This window comes from Medicago sativa, chromosome 6 (assembly GCF_051527215.1).
Source record: "Medicago sativa cultivar Bolivia chromosome 6, Bolivia_mono, whole genome shotgun sequence".
Taxonomy (NCBI): domain Eukaryota; kingdom Viridiplantae; phylum Streptophyta; class Magnoliopsida; order Fabales; family Fabaceae; genus Medicago; species Medicago sativa.
Window position 1 is genome coordinate 31,742,960 of NC_140754.1, and position 11,861 is coordinate 31,754,820.

Sequence of the window (11,861 nt, forward strand, 5' to 3'; positions counted from 1 at the left end):
GGATTTTGACTCATTTTGAAAATTGTTTGAAAAATAAGGGTTTTGAATGATTATGAACAAAAGTTGTGTTTTTGGTTCCTTTTCATGATTCTTTTGTGTTAATTGGGACATAGGGTGAAACTAGGGTTGAAAAACGCTGGATTTTGCTGTGAAATTGCAGGAACAAAGATTTTGAAAATCTAAAAAAATTTCAGAACGAAGAACTACGCCAATAGCGCAATATACGCTAATAGCGTTATTTTCCAGAAAATTACGCTAATAGCGCAGATCACGCTAATAGCGTGTTTCTTCAAAACTTGCCTAGATTTTCGAAATTTTTGATATCTTTTAAATGTCCAATTCCATTGTGTGCTAATTTTTTCTATACAATATTTGGTATTTCCTGGTTATTTTGCAGATGGCACCTAAAAACCAAGAAAAAATCACCGGAACCAAACGTCCTAGAGGCAAAGGTGCTTCAACATCTGCTGCACCCAGTATCCCTAACCTTTTTCCCACACCCGCTCACTCTGCCAGGTTCAAAAAGATGGCACAATATACGACCTGGCATGAGAAGACCTTTGATATCAACCCCGTTGGCCCAAACATACATATGTTGCGCATGCTGATCAAGCGCAAATGGGATAAACTCCTCTATCCTGCAACTGAGATTAACACTGACCTGGTGAGGGAATTTTATTGCAATGATGTACCTGATGCTTCACCAACCACCATTGAGGATACTTTTTCCTGGACTTCCCATGTGAGAGGGAAGCAAATCCCTTTCGATAGGGATTCAATTAATGCTTTCCTCGACAATGCCTTAGCCCTTGAACCATCACATGATCCAACCATGCCTACCTTGTGTACTTATGCTAAGAGAAATGCTCAAGGAAGCTGGAAGTATGATCAGATAGAGAGGGATATTATGCAGAAAGGTAGGTACTTTGTGAAGAAAAACAACGGAGAGATTAGACATGCACTAACCAAAGAGATGACCGCAAAAGCATGTTTAGTTTTTCAGTTTCTTGTCCATAATGCCTTACCCAGAGCCCACACTTTTGATGTCCCAAAGGCTGTTATCCCACTTATTTGGTGTATCGTGAAAGGAGTACAGGTCGACATTGCTCGGATCATAGCTAATGAGTTGAAGCAGGTGGCTATAAAGTGTGCTACCGGTGCAAAGAAGGTTGCTTTGTTCTATCCGGGACTTATCATGGGCTTGCTAAAGGACAATGGAGTGACCATTTCTGGACCCTTTGATGAAGACATTGAGGGCACCATCACTGACACTGCCATTGCTACATGGGAGAAGAGAGAATAAAGGGCAGCTCAGTACCACTTTTCTGATGATGAGGGTGGCCCATCTGAGGGTGTTATACCCTAATTTTAGACCTAAAAATACTAACTCAATTCTTCTTTTCTTGCATTTCAAGTCATTTGATTTGTCTCTGATCAATTGCATCTTTCTCTGCATTTTATTTCAATATTACTTGCAAAATTCACATAAAAGGGTATTTTAGTCATTTCCTATGTTAAAATTTCTTTCAGTCTTTTAAAAATTTGTTTGAGTCCTTTCAAATAGTTTGAATATGTCTTATTTCAATTCTGTGTCAAAATCCATTTTCAAAAATTGCATTTGAAGTCATTTTGAGTCAGTTTAGCCCCTAGGGGCATTTTAGTCTTTTCATGTGTTAAAACCCTGTTTAAATTCTAAAAATTGTCTCTGAGACTTTTGATTTGCTTGTATAAGCTCTTGCTTTAATTTCCTGTTAAAAAATCCATTTTAAAATAGCGTCTGAGTCATTTTGAGTCATTTTAGCCCCAGGGGCATTTTGGTCATTTCACACGAAATTTCGGCAGAGAGAGGTTACTTTAAAGTACCTCATTTAAGTAATTGGTTCGTTTTAGTCCGTTTTGTCATTTTTAATCGTTTCACTTTACGTTATTTTCCGGTTACCAATTTTAATTCATTTTATTTTAATTTTCATTTTAAGTCCTAAAATTCCTAAAATTGCGTTTCAGTCCTTTTTATTTTTGCAGTCTAGTCCATTATTTTTAGTCATTTGCAGATAGGTCCAAAAAGTTGTTACAAGTCCAGTGCCATGTGGCAGCCAGTCATTGGTCCAGCAGTCACTGCATCAGCTATATAAGTCCAGTCACAGTCAATGGTCAAAGATACCATTCATTTTTTGACAACTCATCAGAAACAAGTTCTCTTTTCTCTCTCTGTATCCATTCGATCAAACACCACCAAAATACCAAAAATCTCAAGAACACTCAAGAACACCCTTGAATGTTCATAACAGAATCATCATCATCCATAACCCTAACCGTCCAAAACTCACACAATCTTGACAAATTCATCACAATTTGTCACTAATTCAATCAATCCTCCACACAAATCCACAAAAAACACCAAATCACAAAAAATTCGAATTCAATTCCAGCACTAGAACACAAAAATTCGAATTCAATTCCAGCACTAGAACACAAGTTCGAATTCGATTCCAACACCGAATCGAGCAAAATAACTCAGAATCAAAGCATCAACATAAAGGCGCAAAGAAAGGGAAGAAGAAAGGATTCGAAGAGGCCAACAATTTGACCGGTGGAAAATCTTTTCACAAGGCTTTCCGTTCTCAAAATCTTCGTTCCCAAGAAGAGGTACGTCATCCTTTCTCTTTACGTTTTTCGATTTACAAACAAAAACCTCCGAACCTTAGAGCTTAGATCTACGCCGATTCAGAGTTGTTTTTTAAAATCTAGCCTCGAAAGTGAAAAGAGGAGAGAAAGAGCTTTGTAAAGATGTAAAGAAATTTTGAATCGGAGTAAAAAGTTCGCCGGCGCCGGAAACCGTCACCGGAAACCGTCGCCGGCGCTCTCAAGCTCGTCGGAGAAGAAATGTTTGTTGCAGAGTCTCTCTCTCTAACTTATGTTAGAGAGAGAAACGAGTGAAGTTTGTGATGGTTTATTCTTGTTTCTTGCTTATATATCCACCTGTGACCCTATGTGTGCGTGTACGCCGTAACTGCCATACGCCCTAGCCTCCTGACCGTTTGATCTGTCTGTTGCCACGTGTACGTATGTGATGTGAAGTTGCTGTGTGTCTGTTTTGCTCTATGGTGCGCCACGTGATGTAGTCCGTTAGATCTAGGTCAAACGTGGACCTGGATCAATCCAATGGCTGTATAGCTGATGGATAATCCAGATCCATGTATGACTTTGGGCGTGGGCCTTGTCTGCATGCTACTTGCGTTTTTTGTATTTTCTTGCTATTTTAACACTGCAGTTTACTTCTTACACCGTTGCTTTACCAAAAAAAAAACCTCTAAAAAATTCCTAAAAATTTTATTAAGACTTTTCTTGTTGTTTATAGTTGTTCTTGAATGCTATTACATGTTAATTCTAGCTTGAGAAATATGTGAAAATATTTTGTTTCTTGTTAGTTTAATGTGTTTCTATTTTTGTTAAAACCTTGTGAAAATTACTAAAAATTTTCATATACATTTCTTGATAATTTTGTAGTGTTTTTGTGATGATTTTTGCATATTAAAAACTGGTAAAAAATAATGTGATGTGTGTCTTGTTATTTTGTTATGTTTTTGCATTAAAAATTTGTGAAAGGTACATGTTCTTGATCCCTAATCATGATCCATGAATGTGATTTGTGAAGTGAGAATTTATAATGGTTTTCTTGCTGTTTTGGAATGTTTGTTACTGCATGTGAATATATGGTATGAGTTCACTTGTTTTACAAGTCATATGAGTGTTTGTATGTGAATAAAATGCTAAGATATGTCTAAGACCTATCATGATTCTTGACTTGGTTGTATCCTCACAATCCTCATATTATTGAATATAATGAAACACCTTTAGAAATGTGTCATGGTGTGAGGGTTGTAAGTCATACACTTGTCTTGTTACCATGATAAATTTTAGGCATATTTTGCTAAGAGTTTAGTCATTTTTTTTTAGTTTTTTGGCCACTTTGCTTAATGTTCCTTTTGTTTATAATTTTCATGCTATTATGCCTTATCCTACTAACCATTTCCTTTCATATTTCATGCATCCCATAAGCTCCTCTCATCTCATATTCATCTCTATTTTTCTTGCAAATTAATTTGTACAAAGGCTTAGAATGTAAATACCTAGGGATTTTGTAATATTTTTCTTATGTTTTTTAATTCCTTGCAAGACCATAGCATGTATCTAGGCCAATGATGTAAAGGACAATGGACTCTAATGATGTACACCGACACAAGCACCGACACATGCACACACATCACTTTAGGTATATGGCTAGGATATGCATGTTTAGATGTATGTTTAGGATTGTATGTTTAGATGAATGCCTAGGCTTTACACTTAGAAAAAATCATTTTCCAAAAAAATATGAACAACATCACTCAAATATTTTTCTTAATAAACCTTGGGATCAAAATCCCATTGAATTTTCCTTTTCTTTTCTTAAATAAAAACTTAATGAATTTTAATCATACTTTGACTTTCTTTTGCAAAATAACTAATTCCACCTCACTTTTTTCCAATCTTATGCCCTTAAGGCCTCTTTTCCCATTCTTCAAAATCCCATTTTCAAACCTAAAATCAACCAACAAAAACAAAAACATCTTTTGAGAGAGAACTACGGTGGATTTGATCCCTTAAACGGGTACGTAGGCAAGGAACAAAATTCCTTCAATTCAAGTAAAATAAAAATTCAAACACTTTCTTCTCCCTCCAATTCTTCACTTAGAAAAACTCTTAGGTGTAAATATCATTTTTTCAAATAGCATTTAAAAATAAAGCGCGCGCGTAGAAAGTAAAGACGGTTCCTATAGGATACTATAGTCGTTATGGGTGCCTAACACCTTCCCGTAGCGAAAACAACTCCCGGACCTCGATTCTCAAGGGTTTTGCTTACTTTTTCCCTTCCCAAGAAAAAATAAGATATCACCGGTTAAAAAGGTTCAAACGTAATCAATGTTCGACACCCGAAAACCAAGATAAAACAGCTGGCGACTTCACTGGGGAGATTCGAGAGTTACGCCTAGTCTTTATTTCCACGCTTGCGCTCTTTTTACTTGTTTCTTTCACCTGCTTCCTTATGTGAATAAATGTTTAAAATTTTTGCAAAAGTGTGGGGTGAGAATATCAAAAGTCCTACACCCGGGCTGAGTGAACTTAGGATTTAGGGGGGATATAATCGACAATTCATTCCGGGGGTTGCCTCGTGTTTTGGATTATGCGATCAATCCCACATAGCTGAGGCATTTTGGGGGTGATGTTGTCGGCGCGTGTTGTCGCGTTTAGGCACTTTACTTCTAATTGTTCTATGACGCTATGAACCGTAGATAACCAAACCCATCCATGGCCATTTTCTAGGACGTAGTGCGGATGCTAAACCGAGTGTTGTCTCGAGTTTTAGTCGTCACGCGATACTACACTCAAGTTAGACCTTCTTACGTATAATCATGGAGTGAGTGTTGTCTCGTGACACCGTGATATACGTCGGAGAGGTTGCAACTTGGGACCCTTTTTAGAACCCGGTTACTATATCCTAAAGCCCTAGATTCACCGGACACCGTGTCCGCCCGTGACTCCTTGACTTTGAACTTCAACCCACCATGTTTTCTCCGAACTTGAACATAATCATACATACATGCATACATGCATAAACCTTTTTCCATGCATTGTTATTGAAGGGCTTAGACAAATTGAATTTGTAAACATTGTAGGAATGGGAAAGACTAAGTCCTACAAGTTTAAGGAAGTGGATTTGGCTAGTTTGAGAGATTTGGCACTCAAGATCGAGGATCCGGCTGGTTTCCGACATCGTTATGGGGCTTTACTTACTATTCTCCAGACTAATGTGGATGAGAAGCTTGTGCACACTCTAGTGCAATTCTATGATCGGGAGTATCGGTGCTTTACTTTTTCGGACTTTCAGTTGGTGCCTACTTTAGAGGCTTATTCTTGCTTGATGGGTCTATCTATTGCTAAGGGGGTACCCTTCGCGGGACTTGAGCATCCTCCTACTTCTTTGGTTATTACTAAGGATCTCCATCTTACAACCTCCGATGTTTCCAAGAATCTTGTCACTAAGGCTCGCATCCGAGGGTTCACTTTGAAGTATCTACTTGAGAAAGCAAACCTCAAGACCACTTGTCAAGACACTCTCGAGGCTATTCTTGCACTCCTCATCTATGGGCTTATTCTCTTTCCAAATCTTGATGACTTCGTGGACATGAATGCTATTATGATCTTCCACTCCAAGAATCCGGTTCTTACCTTGCTAGCTGACACATACCATGCTATTCACGATCGATCCGGCAAGGGCCGTGGATACATTCTTTGCTGTGTGCCTCTCCTCTATAGGTGGTTTATTTCGCACCTTCCGGAGTCTTTCCACGACAATCTGGAGAATTGGTCTATTTCACAGAGGATTATGGCTCTCACCCCTAATGAAGTGGTTTGACTCACTCCAGCTTCTAGAGTCAAGGAAATTATCTTTGGTGGTGGGAAGTTTCTTAATGTACCTCTTCTTGGTACCCGGGGTGGAATCAACTATAACCCAGAGCTCGCCTTGCGACAATTTGGTTTCCCGATGAAAGAAAAGCCCATCAATCTTGCTACAGCTCCCTACTTCTTCCACTATTCCAATGCTCCCACAGGAATTAGAGAGGATTTCATGGAAGCTTGGTCCAAGCTTCGGAAGAAAGAGGGGAAGCATATGGGTGTAAGGTCCGGTGTTGCTCATGAGGCCTATACACAGTGGGTGATAAACCAAGCCGAGGAGATTGGCATGCCTTACCCCGCTATGAGATATGTGTCTGCATCTATTCCTACCATGCCTTTGCCTCTACTCCCACCTACCCAGGACATGTATCAGGAGCATCTAGCTATGGAGAGTCGGGAGAAGCATCAGTGGAAGACTAGATACTATGAGGCTGAGAACTTGATTATGACTTTGGATGGAAAGGATGAGCAGAAGACTCATGAGGTCTTGACACTGAAGAAAGAGTTAGCTAAAGCTAGGAAGGAGATTGAAGAGAAAGATAGGTTGCTTATGAGAGACTCTAAGAGGGCTAGGGGTGCCCGTGACTTCTATGCACGATACTGCAGCTATGAGTCCGAGTCTGAGGATGATACTTCCACTTCCTATGCTTGAGGATCTCCATTTCCTATTGTTATTTCTATTTGTTTATGTTGTTTTACATTTCAAAGTCTATCCTTTGGCTTAACATTTCAAAGGGAATTGTCCTGTAAAACTATATGTTGGTTGTTTGTTTCCCGTTTATGTTGATTGCTGTTTAGTAATGTTTACAAGTTTCTAATTTGTCTAAAACCCTTCGATAACACAAAAAAAAGTCTTTTTGCATATGCATTAACACATTTCATGCATCATATGCATTCATTGGTCACAAAAAACTTCTCTCGTGCTCATTGCCTCCTGGTTTTGTCCGCCGCAGTCCGAAAAGTGGCTCGTGCTCGCAAAGTTTACCAACCAGATAGAGTTCATCAAACAAGATTTTACAAGAGAAGAATCATGGCTAACTTTGAAGAAGAAAATGCTCAGCTCCCTGCCGAATTGGCTGCTATGAAAGAAGACTTGGCTAAGGCTCATGACGTTATGTCCACTATGATGGCTGCACAAGAACAACCAGCCACATCTGTTCCAGTTTCTACCGAAGGGATTCCCTCTATCCCACTGTCTACTGTGGCTTCTGATGCTCGTTTTGTTATGCCCAATGGACGTCCTTATGGGCACTCAGCTTTCTACTCTCCTAATACTGCTGCGGGTGTCTCTGGTTTTGCTGGTCAAGGACAGATCCCCGTATCCACCTCTATGCCTCAAGTGACCACTGTTGTTACCGACCCTATTGTACACACTGTGCAACAGGTGATTGATGTCGATACTCCGCGTGGAGAAGACCCTGTAATGGAAGCTATGAAGAGATAGTTAAGAGAGTTGGCTGGAGAACTTCGTGAGGTCAAGGCTAGCCGTGGAAACAATGTCTCTGCTAAGGCTCGTGATCTATGCTTGGTATCCCGGTTTGAGATTCCTAAGAAGTTCAAAGTGCCAGATTTTGACAAATACAATGGATCTTCCTGTCCCCATAGCCATGTTATTCGGTACGTCCGGAAGATGGCCAATCATGCAGATAATGATGCACTGATGATACACTGCTTCCAAGACAGCCTAGCAGAAGATGCGGCAGATTGGTACACTGATTTGAGCAAAGACAATATCCATACTTTTGAGGAACTTGCTGCTGCTTTTGAAAGTCATTATGAGTTCAATACCCGCTTGAAGCCAAATAGGGACTCTCTTAAGTCTTTGTCTCAGAGGTCAGATGAAACTTTCCGTGAATATGCTCAGAGGTGGAGAGGGGCAGCTGCCCGTGTTTCTCCTCGACTTGATGAGGAAGAATTAACACAGACATTCCTGAAGACTCTGAAGAAGGAATATAAGGAAAGAATGATAGTCTCTGCTCCAAACAACTTCTCCGACATGGTTACTATGGGAACTCGTCTAGAGGAGGCTGTCAGAGAGGGTATCATTGTTCTTGAAAAGGGTGAATCTTGAGCCGGTGCACCGAAGAAGTACGGTAATGGCCACCATAAGAGGAAAGAATCTGAAGTAGGGATGGTATCCGGTAATCAGTCTACACCTACTAATGCTACTCAGTTACCCTTGCCCTATCAATACATGCAGTACTCTCAACATCCTTTTTTCCCACCATTCTACCAGCAATATCCTCTGCCATCGGGTCAACCACCAGTGCCCGTTAATGCCATTGCCCAGCAAGTACAACACCAGCCTCCTGCTCAGCAGCAGCAGCAGCAACAACAGGGGCCCCGACCCAAGACTTCTTTCCCACCAATACCTATGCAGTATGCAGAGCTGCTCCCAACTCTACTTGCTAAGGGACACTGTGTCACCAGACCAGGCAAGCCTCCGCCTAATCCTTTGCCTCCCAGGTTCCGACAGGATCTCACATGTGAATTCCATCAGGGCGCTCAGGGCCACGATGTTGAGGGTTGCTATGCTCTGAAGTATATTGTGAAAGACCTGATAGAAAAAGGACGGTTGACTTTTGAAAATAGTGTTCCTCATGTTCTTGACAATCCACTTCCAAACCATGCTGCTGTTAACATGATCGAGGCTTTCGAAAGAGTCCCCGTTCCTCAAGAGGATCCCATGTTGGATGTCCATAATGTTGTTACTCCCTTGGTACCGCTACATGTCAAACTTTGTCAGGCTTCTTTGTTCAATCACGATCATGCTTCTTGTTCAGAATGTCTTCAAAATCCTATGGGTTGTTGTGTGGTGCAAGATGATATACAGAGCCTGATGGATGACAAGCACTTGATTGCCAGTGATGTATGTGTGATTGTGCCAGTATTTCATGATTCTCCTGTTGAAACTGCATCTCAGACAAGGAATGTTGAGCCTTTAGTGATCAGGTTACCTGGTCCAGTATCTTATGCCTCTACAAAAGCAATCCCTTACAAGTACAATGCAACCATGATTGAGAATGGAGTGGAGGTGCCTCTGGTATCCCCAGCTACAGTTAATAATGTTGCTAGTGAAATTACAGCTCTGAGAAGCGGGAAAGTCCGTCCACCCTTGTTTCAAAAGAAGGTGGTTACACCTATTGCCACAATAACTCCACCAGTTGCTCCTCCTGTTGACAAGAGCCCTGGCCCATCAGGCCAATCTATTGAAGAGTCTAATCTGGACGAAATTCTGAGGCTTATTAAAAAGAGCGACTATAAAATTGTTGACCAGCTGCTGCAAACTCCGTCAAAAATATCCATTTTATCTCTGCTCTTGAGCTCAGAAGCTCACAGGAAAGTGTTGATGAAAGTACTGGAACAGGCCTTTGTTGATCATGAAGTCTCTGTGGATCAGTTCGATGGAATAGTGGGTAACATTACCGCTTGCAATAACTTGGGCTTTGGTGACGATGAACTCCCCGAAGCAGGGAAACACCACAACCTGGCTCTGCATATCTCAGTGCACTGCAAGTCTGACATGATATCCAATGTACTGGTGGACACTGGATCATCCTTGAATGTAATGCCTGAGTCTACACTGAGACAGTTGAGTCATCATGGAATTTCTCTGAGAGGAAGTAGCTATCTGGTTAAGGCTTTCGACGGATCTCGCAAAGATATTCTTGGGGAGGTAGATCTACCAATTACCATTGGTCCCGAAACATTTCAGATTACTTTCCAGGTCATGGACATCAATGCCTCTTACAGTTGTCTCCTCGGAAGACCGTGGATTCACGACGCCGGGGCAGTCACTTCTACTCTGCACCAAAAGCTCAAGTTTGTGAGGAATGGTAAGATTGTCATTGTACATAGTGAAGAAGCATATCTGGTTAGCCAAGTGTCATCTTTCTCTTGTGTTGAAGCAGGGTCCGCTGAAGGGACGTCATTTCAAGGCTTGACTGTTGAGGGTGCAGAACCCCGGAGAGCTAGTGCTAGTATGGCTTCATTGAAAGACGCCCAGAAGGCTATTCAAGAAGGGCAGGCTGCCGGCTGCGGCAAAGTGATTCAGATTTTGGAAAACAAGCGCAAACAGGGCCTTGGTTTCTCCCCGACCTCAGGCGTTTCAACAGGAACTTTCTACAGTGCTGGGTTCATCAATGCTATTATTGAAGATGCTGCTGAAAGTAGTTATGTGCCTACATTTGTTGTACCAGGAGGCACTGTGAGAAATTGGGAGGCCATTGATGTTCCTTTAGTCATGCATGTTTCCATGTAATGTGTCTTGTTGCTCATGTTTTCTTTGTTTTCAAAATAACAATCCTTTCGCTCTGCCCAAGGCGAAAGTGATATCATTGTAAGGGCATGTTTGTTTTGGCATTGCCGTTATCAATAAAAAGTTGTCGTCTTCCTCACGACTCTTTGTTTTTTACTTTTTTGTGCCTTTTTCTTGGAAATAATGGTAATGCCAGAAAAAACCAAAACATCTGTATTTTTCTTATTAATTTCAAAAATCTGCATGAAAAACTTTTTCTAAAAATCATCCCAATCATATTATGCAGATTGAACCACAATAAACCCGTTGAACACAGTGACCCTATGGTTCCTCCAAATTTTGAATTCCCGGTATATGAAGCTGAAGATGAGGAAGACGATGAAGAGATACCGTATGAGATCACTCGACTGCTTGAGCAAGAAAGAAGAGCCATTCAGCCTCACCAGGAAGAAATTGAGCTTATCAACCTGGGTACTGAAGAGAACAAGCGAGAGATCAAGATCGGTACTGCACTCGAGCCAGAAGTGAAAAAGAAGATCACTCAGCTTCTCCATGATTATCCGGATGTCTTTGCATGGTCCTATGAAGATATGCCGGGTCTAGATCCCAAGATTGTGGAACATCGGATACCGACAAGGCCTGAATGTCCTCCTGTCAAACAGAAATTGAGAAGGTCTCGTCCAGACATGGCTCTTAGGATCAAGGTTGAGGTGCAAAAGCAAATTGATGCGGGATTCCTCATGACAGCTGAATATCCTGAATGGATTGCCAACATTGTACCAGTGTCAAAGAAAGATGGGAAAGTTCGAATGTGTGTTGATTACAGAGATTTGAATAAAGCCAGTCCAAAGGATAACTTCCCATTGCCTCATATTGATGTGCTTGTTGACAGTACTGCTCAGTCTAAAGTGTTCTCTTTTATGGATGGTTTCTCTGGCTATAACCAAATACGAATGTCACCTGAAGATAGAGAAAAGACATCCTTCATCACTCCATGGGGAACATTCTGTTATAAAGTGATGCCGTTTGGCTTGATAAATGTTGGTGCCACCTATCAAAGAGGTATGACAACTCTGTTTCATGATATGATTCACAAAGAGATTGA

The 11,861-nt window shown here is 40.9% G+C and overlaps 1 pseudogene; it reads left to right on the plus strand.

The window, feature by feature from the left end:
• Positions 1 to 8,081: 8,081 nt before the first annotated feature.
• Positions 8,082 to 10,759, plus strand: LOC146914540 (uncharacterized; annotated as a pseudogene).
• The last annotated feature ends 1,102 nt before the right edge of the window (positions 10,760 to 11,861 follow it).